This window comes from Hibiscus syriacus, unplaced genomic scaffold (assembly GCF_006381635.1).
Source record: "Hibiscus syriacus cultivar Baekdansim isolate YM2019G1 unplaced genomic scaffold, ASM638163v2 tig00110528_pilon, whole genome shotgun sequence".
NCBI classification, from domain to species: Eukaryota; Viridiplantae; Streptophyta; class Magnoliopsida; order Malvales; family Malvaceae; genus Hibiscus; species Hibiscus syriacus.
Window position 1 is genome coordinate 1,993,035 of NW_024062770.1, and position 18,608 is coordinate 2,011,642.

At 31.9% G+C, this 18,608-nt stretch overlaps 1 pseudogene; it reads left to right on the top strand.

Moving 5' to 3' along the window:
* The first annotated feature begins 2,723 nt into the window (after positions 1 to 2,723).
* Positions 2,724 to 8,678, top strand: LOC120130184 (annotated as a pseudogene).
* The last annotated feature ends 9,930 nt before the right edge of the window (positions 8,679 to 18,608 follow it).

The window sequence follows — 18,608 nt, forward strand, 5'->3', positions numbered from 1 at the left end:
CTTAAATAGCCCCCGATTGGAGCAGATCTAAGAAGATACCTTCGGTTTTCGAAGGTTTCCGGTGACGTGTGAAGGCTCCGGTGAGTATCTCTCCGTCTTTTCCTTGTTATTTTGGTGTTTGTGGTTGCTGGTTTGCTCGCTGGTTTTTTCTTGCTCTCCGTGGCTGTGTGTGTTCTTTATTTTGCAGGTAATAGTGGCTTTTATAGCCACCCCGGCGCTCCTCTCGGACTGGTTAAAGAGTGGAAACTTCGGTGAGTCACCAAACTATGTGGTGACTCACCCCATAGCTGAGACGTGGACGGTCGGCGTGATGTTTCTGGAGTCTTCGAAGAGGCGGTGATGTCGTGGCTACAGCGGGGTGGAACACCTGGAGGTGGCAGCTGGGCTCTTTTGGAAACATGAGGCGCCGCCGTGCGGGGCTTCTGGAAACGGCGGCTGGGAGCTAGGGTTTAGAAACCCTAGCTGAAACTCCCAAATGATTTGGGCTTCTCAGGCCTGGTTCAAGTTGGGTCACTGTTGGACCTGATCTGGGCTCCGGGATCTTGTAATTGGGCTGGGTCTATAATAGTAAATAAATAAAATTATTTAATAATAATAATAATATAATAATTATAATAATAATAATAATGATAATAATAATAATAATAAAATATAAATAATATTCAAATGAGAAAAACGAGTATCTTCAAAAAGAGTAGTCAGTTGAAACATACATGAAATATATCGATTTTGTCAAATCATTCACTACCACCCAAATTGAATTCCTCTTCGTTGATTCATGGGTAACCCACTAACAAAACTCATTATAATTCATTCTTATCTTGATTTTAAAATTTTGATCGATTGTGATAACCCTAATAGAAATTGATGTTTAACATTTACTTATTGAAAATACTTAATCACATATTAAATTTCAATCTGGGCCATCAATAAATTTCTTTTAATTCTTGATACATTTTATTTCTTCCAAAATACATAAATAACTGTGATTATGAAATTCTTGAATAACACATGCTCTTTATCATCAAACACGCAAAGACCTCCTCGAGAACACACACTCCTCATCATTGAATACATGACCTGGTATTATTAAATGTTCAACTTACTTATCTAGATGTAACAACTTAATATCCAATAGTTAGTTTTATATGATTTCTCTAACGAAAATAGGCTTTACTTGAAATTCCATCAATAGAAGTCCATTATCATTCATAGTACTCAAGTTGGTAAATATTGGCCTCAATTCTCTCATTACCTTCCTATTTCAGGCATCTGTGACTACATTAACCTTTTAGGGTGATAATTGATAAAACAATATAATTAAGAGTCTTGTGATATCTGTAAATATAAATTTTTTTATTATATATAAACATTACAGTGACTTACTTCAACTCATGGATCATGTGATTACGATAATATAGTTTCAATTTTCGAGAGACCTAGACATCCTAGACAATAGGTTATTTTTCATACATATTTTTCAGACTGTAATTGTTTTTCACATTACATTACCTTGGATAATGCCTTCTTCACCTTATTGTTTGGTCACTAGGATTGCATCGCGAAATCTATCGTTCAATAATGAATCAATTTACGAAAAATATAAAGAAAGAAGATGAGGTGGAGGACGATAAAAATTAAATGACCATTTTGAGATCAATCATTTTAAAAAAAGATATTTACAAAATAAGATAAATATGTGTTAAATATTTCTATACTCCAAATTAAATTGATATAATAAGTAAACATTAAAGGTCATATTCATTATCATGTAAAATTGATGAAACAAATTTAAAGTCACAAGTAATTGTCCTTAATTACTTACTTTGAAAATTAGTTGGGACTAAATTTCTTTTCGTTGGTTGAGAGATCCTAAAAGATATTTTTACCTATTTTACTATATAATTATAATTTTTTATATAATATATTATTTAAAATTAATTTAATTTTTAAAAAAATCTAAAATAAAATTATCTAAAACCTAAATAGTTAGTGATTTTATTTTAATTTTTAACGAAATGATAACAAAGATAAAACCAAAGATCATGTGTTTGAAATGTCAAAAAAATTTGTAGAAAATATAAAAAGGATGAATCGAAGGAACAGGTGGGGGCAATCTTTCCATAAATTTTTTAAATTGTTATATATTTTAGTTATTTTTTATATTTTCAATTGAATGCCTATTTTCATCGAATCTAAAATTCTATAAATACATCAAACCTTAAACTTTTATAACTTTATCTCCTTTAATAAAAATTTATATTCTACGTTTCTGGCTAAAAACATGGCTGGGCATCGTTTAATGTTAAATATTTGATCAAATAACTGCCATTAATAATTGGACAAGATGCCTTTTGGCGTAAACTGGCCTCTTCATTACTGCATATATGAGGAAGCCTTTATTCACATGGATTAGACTCATATTTCACGCCCTCAGGCTAAAATAAGATGAAAAATATTTGTCTGAGCCCGGTTTCCAACGTGGGACCTCTAGTGTGTGAGTCTAGCATGATAACCAACTACACCACCCAGACAATTTGACTGCACAGGGGTGAACACCTATTAATTACAAAAGTGGGATGAGAAGAGAGTTGGCAATGCATTGTCAACTACCAAATTAAAGAGACGATAACTGAGATTTAAGCTTTATCTTGGAAAACACTCTTTCGTTATCTCGTTTATTAGTAGTCCCAACTCTCTTCATTCAGTGTCCGTATTCTTAACTCCCAAAATGCAAAAAAGTGAGTACTCAAATTACCCTGATTTTGGCTTCGCCTCTACACTCTACCATTTTGGTTGTCTCACAAGGCCAACTAACACTGGGTTTCTACTCAAAAACATGTCCCAATGCTGAGAGTATAATCCGCAAAGCTGTTCAGAAATCAGTGGCTAACGATCCTAGAAATGCTGCAATATTGCTAAGGCTCCACTTTCATGACCGTTCTGTTGAAGTCTCTATCTATCTATCTACCTATCTATTTTCTTCTTCTTCTACTAGCGGTTCATTTCCATGCAAACAAACAAAAAGCAAAATCAATCTTAAGCTTTCGTTTGACTTTGATGTAATAAATATAATTTCAGGGTTGTGATGGATCGATATTGATAAGGAATGATGAAGCAGTTGAACTGAAAGCAAAGGAAACTTGGGAGTTGAAAGGTTTGACATCATAGAGAACGCCAAAGCTCGATTGGAGCACTTTGGCCTGCCATTGTTTCTTCCGCGGACGTCGTGGCTTTAGCTGCTAGAGATGCTGTTTTCTTGGTAATTAAACAACTTAATTTAGGGTAAAATACACAAATGGTCCCCTGATTATAAGGACGAGTTTGAAGCATTTAAATAGTCGATGACTATTTTGTAACTTTAAATAATTAAGTAACTCAACAAAACAATATCCTATTATTGAGAGATCATTTTATAATTTTTAATAGTTGATGAACTAATAAAGTAATGTCCAGGTAGGCGAGTACCCCTTAATTTATTAGCCGTTTGCAATGTAAACTTAGTTTTATGTATTTATATTTAGAGGTTAATAGGCCATTTTACGAAGTTCCAACTGGGGTAGAGATGGACGGCTATGGAAGAAGTCGTTGGCTCAAAAATTACATAGATGACTCCATCCATGTTATCAATGGTGGATCTAGAAATTAAAAAATAAGGGTCCAAAATAAATATTTAGTATTCATTAATAAAAAAAGCTACATAATCCACAATTCAAAATAGCAATTCATTCGAAAAGTACAAAAAAATTACTATTACTGAAAACAATTACAATTGTTCTTGATGGGCTTTCATTCCTTGAAACCGTTTCATGATTACTTCATTGTCGATTTGGAGAAAAACATATCTTTCTATATAAGTAACCAAACAATCATTTAAAATTTGGCAACTTATTCTTCACCATCTTTATTTTAAAAAAATACTCTTTCCACGCTTGCAGTTGCTACGGGGAGAATCATCACCAACTATATGAGCATATATACTTGTTGATACACCTGATGCTTCTTTGTCTCGACTAGCTTCATGGAAAGTTCACCCATATATTTCAATACACAAAATCTATCATCCCTTCTTATATCAACAATATAATTATCAAGTTGATCATCTAGGCCTAGTCTACCAACAGTTATAAATTCATCGGGATATAATTCAGCAAGTCTAAGTTTCTGTCAAAAGAAGAAAACTTATCAAGTGGATTAAAAGAAGCCATACAAGTCAATAATTATATTCTAACCTCATCAAATCGGTTGTATAACTCTTGAAGTTGAAGATCAATAACTCCGAAAAACACTTCAATTTGAAAATGATGAATATTAGTAGTATCCAAACAACAACGTTTCTTTCTTTCAGAAGAAATATACACAACATTCATATCAAGAATATCAATGTCATTTTTGTACACTTCAATATCAAGAAATATACTCTTTTTCCCTCATGTTTTGCGATCTTTCCTTAGTTAAAGTGACAACAGACATAGCATTGACGATATCTTGATATTTTCTCTACAGAGCTTTGTTTAATTCATTCATAATCCCAAATATTCTCTTCATCAAGTGAACCATAAAAATGAAATCAAATGACACGATTGCAAAACTCACATTATCGACTTTTCGAGCATCATTACCAATCAAACCAAGGACCTCACGTATTATAGAATACAAATCAATCACATTCAAAATCAACTTATAATGAGATCCAAATGTGTATTGCCTGGCCTACCTAAACCAAGCTCTTGGTTTAAACCTTTTCCAGTCATAATTTCACCATTTTCAAAGGCTTGTGCAACTTTTTCAGCTTGTTTTCCTTTAAGCAAATCTTTTCGCTTGCAATATGATCCAAAAACATTCAACAAATCTCCAAGTGTATCAAAAAGCCAACCACAATCTTTATTTTTTTATAGACGACAAAAAGAGTTAATTGAAGTTTGTGAGCAAAACAATGAATATAGTATACAGATTGTGTTTATCTCATGATTAGAGTTTTGAGACCATTAAGTTCACCCTTCATATTGCTAGCTCCATCATACCCTTACCCACGAATTCTTGAAGAGCTTAAAGAATGCTCATTAAGCAAAGAAAAGACAGATTCTCCAAGAGACAAGGTCGTAGTATCTCCAACATGAACAATTCAAAAAAATCGCTCCTTTATCATTATTTTTTTATCAACATAACGTACACACAAAGCCATTTATTCTTTTTGAGACACATCAGTAAACTCATCTCCTAGTTTCCAAAATAGTCCTTACCAAGATCTTCCACAATTGACTTGGTATTTTCTTTTGCACAACAATTGATAAGCTCTTTTTGACTTGATAGTGCAATCATTTGACTATTTTTAGGAACATTTTTCAAAACAACATTTCTCACATCATCATTCTTTTCCGCAACCCAATTCAAAAGTTCAAGAAAGTTTCCCTTGTTACTTGATTCATCACATTCATCTTGACCACAAAATGTCAATCCTTAAAGCAAAAGAATCTCAAACGATGAAGAGAAGTAGTCAAACGAATTCGGTAGTAACTTTAGCTTGCTCGGGTTGTTGGTTTAAAGAAGATTTAAAGGATTACTTAAAGTTCTTTAAATTTCCTGAAGCTTTAAATTCTTTCTCAACTTGGGTTGGTGAAGGTTGAGTTGGTGATGAGATACAAACCAACACTTGGGAAGAACTTCCATCATCCTTTTTAGACTTTTGAACAAACCAATTCAACTTTCCATTCTTATTTGGTTGAGTCTTAATCTATTTATCATCTTCTCACTACTACAACTACAAAATTTACAAATTCCAATAATTATTAATTAGACAACTATTCATAATTTAAATTACATAAATTTGATAAAAAAAATTCTCATCCTAAAAAATACATATTCAAAATTTCATTTTCATATATCATAATTCAATATTCAAATATTATTCACAAAATCACCAAAATCTATCAAATTGAATCTAAAATTTAATTTAATCTCTTAATTTAACTCACTCAAATTAAAAAATAAATTTAAATCTAAAAAATAAAATTTAACTTTATTTAAAATGAAGAACCTACAAATAAAAGAGGAGCAACAGTTTGCAGGAAACTTACCTGAGGAAGTTCACCGGAGAATAATCGGTGGATAACTTGAAACGTTGATTCAGACTGAAGCACAATGAGAAAGTGAAGAAATAAAACATAAGTTTAGCTGAGTGTAATTTTTTTATTGAAGAAAACCAAATAGAAGTTTTGGAATTGGAAATAAGAAAAGTGAAAAGTAAAAGGTGAAGAAATGATGATGTAAAAGTTAAAAATAATAATATTTTAATCAATACAACTCATGTATTTTAAACAACGCAACACCTAAAAATTGGATGTGCAACATTGAAGAAATGATGATGTAAAAGTTAAAAATAAATAATATTTTAATCCATACAAAATTCTCATGCACGTAAAACAACACAACACTAAAAAAAGGTGTACACAATTTTTTTATAATATAATATATTAGGGGTATGTTTGTTTCACTTAAAATATTTTTTTTAAAAATAATTTTCGTAAAATAAATTACATATTTTGAAAAACATTTTATGAAAAATGTTTTATAGTATTTAGAAGATGTTTTGTAAATCATTTTCACTAGTTGATAATTTTTTTAGAAATTATTTATTATAAATATAATAAATAATATTATTTATTATAAAAACTTAATATTATTATTTTAAAATTATTAGAATAATTTATTTAATACTATTTATGTCAATATTATTATTAAAATATTATTTCTATAATTTTATAAATAAAAATATTAACTATAATATATTCTATTAAAATAAAAATATAATAAATTATATTAAATATCTATAAAAATAAAAATATTATATTATATTTTAAAATCATTAATAAATATATTTTAAGGAATTTTTATAATATTATTAGACTATTATATTAATATTAAATACATAAATAAAAGTATTCACTATTAATTATTTAATAATAATATTTTTTAAAAATTAATAAATAATATAAATTTTATTAATAATTATACATAGATGATTTAAAGTCCCTCATCAAATCAATGGAGATAATGTCAGAATACCTCTCGACTGGTCTACTCAAAACGTGTTGGATGCGCAACATTAGAGACGGAACTGCAGTCATAGCATCTGATGCCAGGCTCTATGATGATAAACAGACCAGACAAATAGTCCACTCTTACCCTGCTTCTGAACAAAATACATCTTTCAATGAGGATTTCGCTCAAGCAATTGTGAAGATGCGAAACATTGGGCTCGAAACAGGCCCGTAAGGAGAGATTCGAAGGCTTTGTAGTGCTGTTAATCGATTAGTTCACTGGAAATTTATCAAGGTTTTGCCTTATAAATTATAAATTGCAAATTCATTCTACTAATTAATAGGCAGGAAAATTATACATCAAAACGCATCATTAACTAAATTAAGATAAGATAAAATTACAAATGACCATCAAACTATGATAAAATGATCTTTTTAGTCATTCAACTTTTTGAAAATTTAAAAATATGTACTAAACTTTAGATTTTGTAAAAAAAATATATATAAGCATCGATCATTAACTATCATCAAGGGATGATATAACATTTTAAATTAATAAAAATATCTTCTTTGGTCCCTCTATTGTAACTAATTTTTTATATATTTTTCAATATTTTAAGTAATAATTTCATAAAAAAATAAAAAAATATATTTTTTAAAAATATATTGAATTTTAAATTTAGTTTGAAATTATAAATACATTTTTAAATTATATTTAAATTTATTAAACAAAACTTAAAAAAATTAAATCACATTGCTTAACAAAAAAATTGACTTCTCTTTCTAATTATTGAAATTGTTTGTAAAATAGTTTAATAAATTAACAATTCATAAAGTTATAAATTTAAAATATTTTATAATTTTAAAAATAAAGTGTGATTTTTTACAATTTTTTAAATAAAAATAGAATTATCATTAGAAAATTATCAAAATAGAATTTTATTTATAATTGAGCGAATAAATGAGAACATTTTATTAATTTAATATGAAGTTTCTTACATTTAATGACGGTCAAAGTTATTGTATCTATTTTATAAAAATATAAAAGTTCCCAAAGATTGTCTTTAACCTCTTCTCGAGTCCTTACCCCCAAAAATCAGGCAAAGGATGAATCATCTATTGGATCTCGTGCTTTGCTTAACGCCAACAAAGATCTGAAAATTTTCTACATTAACATAGAAGCAAATAGGATTGTGCACTCGCTTGCTCAATGGCCTTGTCGAATCCCGATCTATTCTTGTTTTTTTTAATGAACCAGATTGCATTAAGTCTGTAACCATTCTTAACGCCATCAATATATGAGATATCTTGACTTTAAAAAAAAAAACCCAGAGAGATGCTTAGAGTCATGGTGGTCGGATTACCTTCATCGTTATCATCATCCACCGTCCGTTTTTGACCGTTCGTGATCGTTGGATCCCAAAATTTAGGGGTAGCTTCATCTTCTTGTCTAGAGTTCGAATCCAACCTCCTTTTCTGAGAAACAGCTCCAAGCTTCACAAAAATGGTGAATGATGCTTCAAATTTCTCCTTTTCGATATGTCTTCTCTAACGTCTGATCAGCCTGGCTCTGAGGTTTGCGGTTCTCCTTACAAGGATGAAGTCTCCCACCGCTTAGACGTTGAACTGGCTCTTTGATCGTCGAAAAGTTCGTTGACCGAAAGAGAAGTTCCTTCCCCTTTGTTTCTTTCATTTAATTTTGTTTTGATTTTCTTTCGATTCCCCTTTTTTTTAACCTGTTTTAGTTGGGGGTTTATACCCGAAGAGAATCTCTCTATTTTTGAAACATTAAATAAAAAAGGATCTGAAAATTCTTGTTACCTTTGATTATAGTAAGTCAAAGGGATTTGAATCCCTTCAAATTCGACTTTAAATTGAAAAGGGACTCAAAAATCGCTCCCAAAAGTTTTTCAAATCTTTCCAAAAGTTTATTGTCATTTTTTGTTGTTGATGATGAGCGTTTTCCTTTACTAGTAACGCTCACCAGAGCACCAGTACATGGGATCAACGTGTGAAGAAGCTCGACGGTCACGCGTGTCCTACACGCGCCCATTTGGAACCTCCCTTTTACGTGGGCTGAATGCTTGTTTCTATAGAGTTTCCCTTCTTGCCTAATGTTATGTGTTGGTTGTAAATTGGGTTATGTAACAGGAACATTAGACTTTTATTTGGACCTATAAAACAAATAATATATATTAAAAATATTTCTTCTATTTTCGTGTACACTATTATATGTGTTAAATAAAATAATACTGGTAAATAATAATAATATATAATATTAATAATTATAATAATCAAAGGAATTCTAAATAGACCTTACAAGAAAATGGATGTCTACAGTAAGTTAAATAAAAAATGTGATGAAATTAACCTAAATGATTAGTTTTGCTCAATGGTTCAATGTGTTGCATAAGATTCAATTCATGTTTAGAGGAAGAATGATTTCTCTCATTTTTTCCCCTCATATGTGATGACAAGTGTCAGCATTTAATTAGTTGATTAAAAGTAATTAAAAAATGGAAATTTAAAAAATAATATGTCATGTCACATAAATATTATTGCTAAGTTTTTAACATATTAGATGTTATTTTGAAAAAAAAAATAAAATTTAAGTACTAAAAATGAAAAAATTAATAGTTTAGATATTATATGTGTAATTTACCCTTTTAATATTTATTTAATATGAATAATTTAATTAATATTGTATTTTAGTGTGTGAAATTACCATTGCATTTCAGTGTGCGATGTTTAATATATACCCATCATATTATATATGAATTTTAAGGTGGTTTTAGTACTTTCCCCTTTGCATGTTAAAAACCTCGGTTCAACGGATTCATGTAACAAAATCCCTTAAATTATGTAAAAAAAAAAAAATACGAAACTTCAACCCAATGCATTACTTGATATATAAAAATATATTAAAATAATTAATAAAAATGAATAAAGGCGCAATGAAATGAGAGAAAGATAAAAGAAATGTAGTTTTCAAGATTATACATTTATGAATTATGATAGGGTAAACTACATAAACGGTCACTAAAGTGAGCAAGTTTTCGTTTTTCCATTAAAGTTTTAAAAGTAAAAAATTGATCACAAATGATATCAATTTATAAAAAATAAATCACTTGTCGTTAAAGACATTTACTGGAGTAATAGAATGTTTATGTGGCATGTTACCACCATGTTGACCTTTGACTCCATAAAAAAGATTTTTTTATAATGAGAACTCCTTTCTTTTTCCAACCTTTCCTTTTGCCAGAACGGTCATTTTAAATAAATAAATAAATAAATAAATAAATAAATAAATAAATAAAAAATAAATTTTGGAGTCGCCATCGTCCTTTGGGTTAGGTAGGTCGAATAACAAAAAATATCTTTTAAAATAATTTTAAAAGATAAAAGTGATATGCGTTTAACCAGAAACCCATTTTGAAAAGGGTTCGGGATTCGATTACGCATGGGGAAGGATTAACACCCCCACGTCGCCCAAAATCGGTACCTAAGCGATTATAAATCATTTGAATATTGAAATTGGAAAATTTGAATATACATTTAAATTAATATCCTTTTTTATATAAATTACAAGAGGTATTATTCTGTACGAATAATTCTCGAAAATACCTTCCTTGTCAGTTAAGGGGCATTTCATGGATTCTCCATACGAGATAATATTGTCCTAATTTTTTTTATGAATTACATACAATAAATAAATATATAAAAAAGAGTCATTGAGATGTAAAAAAAAGAAAATATATATTGTTTTGTACGAACAATCATAGGAAACGAACTCCTTGTTAGTTAAGGTATGCTTCCATAAAATTCTCGTACAACATGTTATCCTAATACAATACGCATTCCCAATAAAGAGAAATCAATGAAGACTTAAACAAAATACCATAAATACAAAAAACTTAAATACAGGGAATAGGAAATTAATCGAAGATGTGTATGAATGGTCGGAGTAAAAAAATAATAACTTTAAGGATTTAACTGTAAAACCAACAAAAATAATGGACACAGACAAAAATATCGCACAAACTAAGCACTAGAATTATAATTAAACCATCATCAATATTCAGGACTAAAATAGAAACCATTAACATTTAAGGATTGTATCAAACATTTGCCCAAAACAGGTATAAATGTGGGCAGCGACTAAAATAGAAACAGAGTAAAAATTTGAGATCCAAATTAAAATAAATGAACATTCATTTCAGTGACCAAATCGAAAGGTTACAAAGCTAAAAGGATTCAGGGGTGGGTTTACCCACGCGCCCAAAACATACATATCTCTTCCTCAAAATGACACCGTTTTGGCTTGGGTATATAAGCCCAACCCATGGCTAAAAATAGCCTTATTTTTTTCATTTGTTTCACTTCACCCTTTTTTACCAAAAAGAGAAATAAGATTTCTCTCAACTCTTTCATCTTCACACCTTGTTGAAGAAGGCCGAAAGGCTATGACAACTGTAGATTGGTGGTTCTGATGCCGATGACTGCCTGAAACAAACTCCCCACAACCCTTAAAACCCAAAACTAGAAGTATTTTGGCCTAAAAGGCCCCTAACCATCTTGAAATCCCAAAATATAACCCTAAATCCCTCTTTTCATGAACCCAAGACCTCTCTTTCTAGATCTATGACACGTGAAAGGTTACACTCAATAATGTATGTCTCCTACTTTGGTGAGGACGGTCGAGGGCTTGGAGTGGTGAGGATCTCTTTCTTTTCCCTTTTTCATTTTTGCTCTTAAAAAAATGGTCCCTCGAGTTCTCCCATGATGTACTCCCTTTTATTTTACTATTGTGTTGTCGTATATGTCATCAAACAAAGGGAGGATTTTTCCTCTTTCTTTAATTTTTCATTTCGGTGTTGCATGTTATTGGTAAGGGTTTGACCCTCTGTTGTTTTGCCATTTTTGTGCTAAAGGTACTAATCGAGGACGGTGGTTCAGCGGGGACAACGCTCTGATGGGCTCGGCTGTGATAGCAATAACACATAGGGGTACAAATTTCATCACCAAGGTACCTACGTTCTGATTTATGACCTACAAGAATCCAATGGTGATGACATCATCTGATTTGCATGGGGAATCGAAGAGCCACGGGCGAGACCACATCGGGAAGTGTTGGATCATATCAGATCCAATGGATGTGGCAAAAATGGCGACTGAAAGCTTTAAAGGTTTAGGGGAAACCCTAATGGAAGTGAATTAGGGACTGTCAGATCATCTCCAGATTTGACGGTAGAGAGTGAAGCGGGGCATGGAGACTTGGTGTAATTAGGGTTTCCCAAACCCTACATTCCTAGACTACTATGGGCTCGGGCCTGCTTCAGCTAGGCCACTTCGGATTTGGGTCGGGTTGTATTTAGGCTGTAATCTTGGGCTTGTAAAAAAATTGTAATAATAATAATAAATATAATAATAATAATAATAATCTAATAATAATAATAATAATAATAATAATAATAATAAATAACAATAACCCATAAAAATCGGGTATCTACAGCTGCCCCTATTTCCCCATGCTTTTATTAACAATAATAGGGCAAAGATAAAAAGACTACATGCTTTTGTCCAATTCCATCTCGATGCTATCTCGAGTGAGGCTGATAGATAACCTGAAGGATTTAATCATCGTGCTCGAAAGACTTACTGATGACCTGAAGGACTTATCTTGGAAATAGTTTACTAGGTAAGAAACTTTGGAAATCACTTTCTTACTTTTCAGAAATTTCATTTTCTCAAAATATTAAATGAGAAACTTTGAAAATTGCTTTTCTCATTTTTTGAAAATCATGTGAAAACATCCTGCCCGAAGGTCTAATAGATGGCCTGAAGGACTTAACATCTTGCTCGAAAGACTGACAGATGACCCGAAGGATTTAACCAACCTGCTCGAAAGACTTACTGATAGCCCGAAGAAATTACCAATTTTGGAAATAGTTTACTGGGTAAGAAACTTTGGAAATAGTTTTATTACTTTTCAAAGATTTCATTTTCTGAAAATATTAAATGAGAAACTTTAGAAATCACTTTCTCATTTTTCAAAAATCATGCGAAAGCATCATGCCCGAAGACCTTATGGACGGCACAGACTAATTTTGGAAATAGTTACTAGGTAAGAAACTATGGAAATCACTTTCTCATTTTTTGAAAACACCATATGAAAGCATCTTAATGGTCGGGTAACATGCCACACTCTAAAGTAATGCCTCTTCTGTGGATTGGACCCCTATGTTCTTCAAGTCCTGCCTCTCTAAACATGATTTTTTACATTTGAGGTTTGAATTCTAGCTTTCACTTATTGGGATTTTGACACCATGGACCTTCAATTTTCATTAGAAGATCTATAAAAACCATGTGTGTGTGTGTGTGAAATGAGAGTGCAATTAAATGTGTCAATGTAATGCATTTTCTTTTATGCCAATGAGGTTCTCATGAATGCATAAATATTGATTCAATTTTCTTTTGACTCCAAAGTGGAGAACTCAGTCTTCTTCCACTTGATAACTCATCTCTGGGGTTTACTTCAGATATCAATGTAGCAACTTATAATTTCAAGCTCACATTTTTGAAGAACCATCTTATCATCTTAAGTCTTTGTTTCTTCTTTGCCTCTTATCTAAAGTAAATTCTCAGAAGAGATGTTTCATTTCTTGAATTGTTGTTGCGGTTAGAAATATGACCTTGATGCCCCCTTTTTGTCCTTGACTCAATTATGCTACCAGAATTATTTTTCCAAGGCCCTACAGTTAATTGATGATCGACTGATTTTCCCCACAAGGTAATCTCTTCTTAAATTCATGGTCTGGCTCTGACACTCCAAGTTATGAGCCTCATTTCCAATGTCTTTTCGGTTTGAACCTTGTTATCTCAACATGATCTAGACTTTTGGTCATGCCTCAATGTAGGTACTTTCATGACTCATCCATATGTGGGTGCCAAAATTTCATCCTTGACTGGTCTCATGCTTCATGATCTATTACGGATATTGATGACGTCACAACAAAGTATGAGAATTTATGTTCCTGAGTTTTTGATCTTTCGAACTCTATTGCTTCAAAGGAAACTGAAGAATGTCTTCATTTCTCCTATGATGTTTAGTCTTCTTGACTTGGCTCACTTGAGGTAGAACAAATCTCAACTTCTTCAAAGACCTCATTCATTCTCGAGAGATGTCTTATTTGAGAATATTTTTTCTTTCTCTTTCAATTTTTTTTTAAAATATGAAAACGTTTGATGAAGAATTTTGGAAAACTCGTGCCCCAATGTAACGACTCGTAATTGAAACAAATTATAGAACAAGAGTAAGGTCTCTCATGTTGGCCTTTTTATTATAGCACATTTGGTTCTTTGGTGACCACTGACTTAAGTAAGTGGTTGTTATGTTCATCTCCTAGAGATACTCACCAGTTTCAAACTCTCGGGAGCACATTTAGGATGTGGGGAGCTTCATCAAGAGATTCATAAGATCGCCACATATGTCATAGTTGATCAATTTAATATTCGAGTCATCTTTTCAGGTTTTCAACTTGAATCATCCTTTGGCTACAAGACATCTTTCAAAATTTTATTTCTTGAACCCCCTTTGTTATTTTTCCTATCATGCATTTGTTGGGACCGTCAGCGCACCCCACTGTGCAGCGGAAACAAAACTTGATGGTCTCACCAGTGATCCAAGTATGTAAAACCAAAATCGGGAGGGAGGGATGCGATACTTACAGCGGGTTCCTTGAAAAACAACAAGAACATCAGTGAATACTGGTGGTGTAGATCAGTTCGAATCGTAAGCCTCCACGAAATCACGTCTCGACCTCTACTTAGTTCACCCAATTGAGAGCAATATTTGTTTTCCCCAAAACTTTTTGTGAGAAAAATGATTAAAGGTTTATGTGTGTGTGTTAAACAATGGCTACTAGACCTAACACACCCTTTTATATCCATTACCCAAACATCTTAGGGTTTTCAAAGTTATTTCGAATTAACAATAAAATATTATTTAATTAATTCAATTAAATATACATTAAAGACTTATAATATGAATTATAATTTTTAATGTTTATTTATAAACTTATTTATTTATTCTGAATTATATATACCAATTAAAAGAGTTGTAATCTAAATTACATTCTTTTAATGCTTACTTACTATTTTCGGGATAATTAAAATCATATGTATATCAAATATACATATCATAACTCTAGATATATTTTAGTAACATACAAAAAATTGTACATTTTTGCTCATTTCAATCCTAGGGTGTGACCCTGTAGGTTCTTGTAATGTTAGTAGTAATTATTAGAACAATTCTAATATTACATACAATGAGTGACATCTAGCAATATATCATTGTCACCTAAGTTACAAGAAATTATGATTCGACATATCATCTTCGTGATTAACTATTTTATGTATTACATCCTTTTGTCCTTTATATCTAGAATAGGCGCAAGTCTTAGAATAGTCACACTTGTATAACCCATCTATTATTTCTTGATATCTAGAGTAGACTATAATTAATGAATATGATATCACATATCAACTTATTCAATCATGGCCATGCATTTATAGTCTCACTCAATCAAGTGGCCCGTGATATATTTTTTATTATGTAGGAAGGACAAATCCTATCTTAACCATATACACCCACTACATATATCAAAATATATTCAATAACAGTCTTTATAGTGCAATCAGTTACGGAGCATGTTTAACTGTATCAAAATATACAACAATATATGTTGGGATGACATTGATCTCAAGTATGAGGATCATACATATAGTCATCACCATGAGCAATGTTATGACCATTACATAATAATCCAAGACATATGCTCATGATGGGTCAATCCAATACATTGTTCTCTAACAATATAATCATGTATCAATTTTGACATCTCCATGTCAATGACAAATCCTTGTCATCAATCAATACCATGTTAGTCTTAAGCATATTATTATTTGTCCATGCCCATAATAATACTTGACTATGGATCTTTTAATAATGTTATTATATGGACTTTATTATCTTTCAGTTTACGTTAAACACATACACATAACTGAAAATAATAGTGGCAATATCTTTATTCAATAAAATCGGTAAATAAATATATTATTACAATCATCATATGATTGGTCTTTGGGCATACTCTAACAATCTCCCACTAGCACTAAGACCAATCACTCACATATCTAATACCGAGTGACTCAGTGTGACGATCATGCCTCTGTTGTGTAAGAGGATTCGTCAAGGGATCAATAATGTTGTCATCCGTGTGTACTCTGCATATTTCCACATCTCCTCAATCTATGATCTCTCGAATGAGATGAAAGCGCCTAAGATTATGTTTGGATCGTTGATGAGATCTGGGTTCTTTTTCTTGTGAAATGGCTCCATCATTGTCACAACAGAGTTCTACAACATCTATTATGTTAGGAACAACCCCTAATTCCAATATAAACTTCTTGATCCAAACATCCTCTTTTACTGCTTCAGTGACTGCAATGTATTCAAACCTCTGTTGTAGAATCATCTACTGTGTCTTGCTTCGAACTTTTCCAGCTCACAGCACCTCCATTAAGACAAAACACAAAACCCGATTGCAATCGTGAGTCATCCTTGTCAGTTTGGAAGCTGGTATCAGTATAATCTTTTATACTAAGCTCTCCCTCCCCTCCATAGACAAGAAATTTATCCTTAGTTCTTCTTAAGTACTTAAGGATATTTTTAACCGCAACCCAATGATTTTTACCAGGGTTCGCTTGATACCGACTCGTCATGCTTAAAGCATACGATACATCTGGTTAAGTACATATCATGGAATATATGATAGAACCAATAGCCGAAGCATATGTAATCTTATTCATCCGTTCTCTTTCTTGTGGAGTTGAAGGACACATTTCCTTCGAAAGAGAAATGCCATGTCTCATAGGCAAAATCCTTTCTTGGATTCTTCCATACTGAACATTTTCAGTACTTTGTCTATATATGTACTTTCACTCAAAGTCATCTTGATCTATCTCTATAGATATTAACTCCTAAGATATATGTTGCCTTACCCAAATCTTTCATAGAAAAACAACTACCTAACCAAGTCTTAACATACTCTAAAGTAGGTATATCATTTCCTATGATGAGTATGTCGTCTACATACAGGATTAGGAAAGAACCAATGCTCCCACTAACCTTCTTATAAACACAAGACTCATCTTCATTTCTGATAAAACCAAACTCTTTGATTGCATCATTGAAATGAAGATTCCAGCTTCGAGAAGCTTGCTTTAGTCCATAAATGGACCTCTGTAGCTACAAATATTTCCAGCGTTTCCTGGAATGAAAAAAACCTTCTGGTTGTGTCATATACATATCCTCTTCAAGTTTTCCATTAAGGAAAGCAGTTTTGACATCCATTTGCTAGATTTCATAGTCATGGAATGCAGCTATTGCGAATAAGATCCGGACGGACTTAAACATAGCTACAGGGGAGACTGTTTTGTCATAGTCTACACCATGAACTTGTCAAAAACCTTTAGTGACTAATCGCCCCTTGTATGTTTTTACATTACCATCCATGTCGATTTTCTTCTTGAAAACCCATTTACACCCTATAGGTTTGACCCCTTCATGTGGTTCAACCAACGTCCATACTTGGTTTACTGACATGAAATCCATCTCAGATCTCATAGCTTCAAGCCATTTCTTAGAGTCTGGGCTAGACACTGCCTCTTGATAAGTCCTAGGCTCATTTTGATTCATAAGAATAACTTCTCCATGTGTCGTAACGAGAAATACAAATCTCTCAAGTGCACGACGTTCTCTTGTGGATCTACGCAGTGGTTGTGTTTCTAAATATGTTGAATGCTCCTCAACAACTTATGAAACGTGCTCAACTTCATGTTCATTTATTTGTTGTTCTTGAATTTCTCCAAGTTCAATATTTCTACCCTTCCCTTTCTTTGAGAGATTCTTTTTCAAGAAAAACTCATGTTCGAGCAACAAACACTTTGTTCTCGTTAGGGTTGAAGACATAGTATCCCTTAGTTTCTTTAGGATATCTAACAAATATACACTTATGAGATTTAGGTTCGAGCTTTGTAGACATCTAATGTTTTACATAAGCTTTACAACCCCAAATCTTCATAAAAGACATACTGGGACGTTTCTCAGTCCATATCTCGTATGGTATCTTTTGAACCGATTTAGATGGAACATGATTTAGTGTAAAAGCGGTTGTTTCAAGTGCATGTCCCCAAAAAAAAGACAAAATATCACTATAACTCATCATCAATTGAACCATTTCTAACAGTGTTCGATTTATTCTTTTAGAAACTCAATTCCACTGTGGTATACCAGGTGGTGTAAGCTGTGAGACAATCCCACATTCTTTTAGGAGTTCATCAAACTCTATGCTTAAGTCATCGTTGAAAGTAATGAAGTAATGGAATCCACCTCTGGCTTGTGTATTAATTGGTCCACATACATCACTATGTATTAACCCCAATAAATCACTTGCTCGCTCACCTTTACTATTAAAAGGAGCTTTAGTCATTTTACCAACAAGC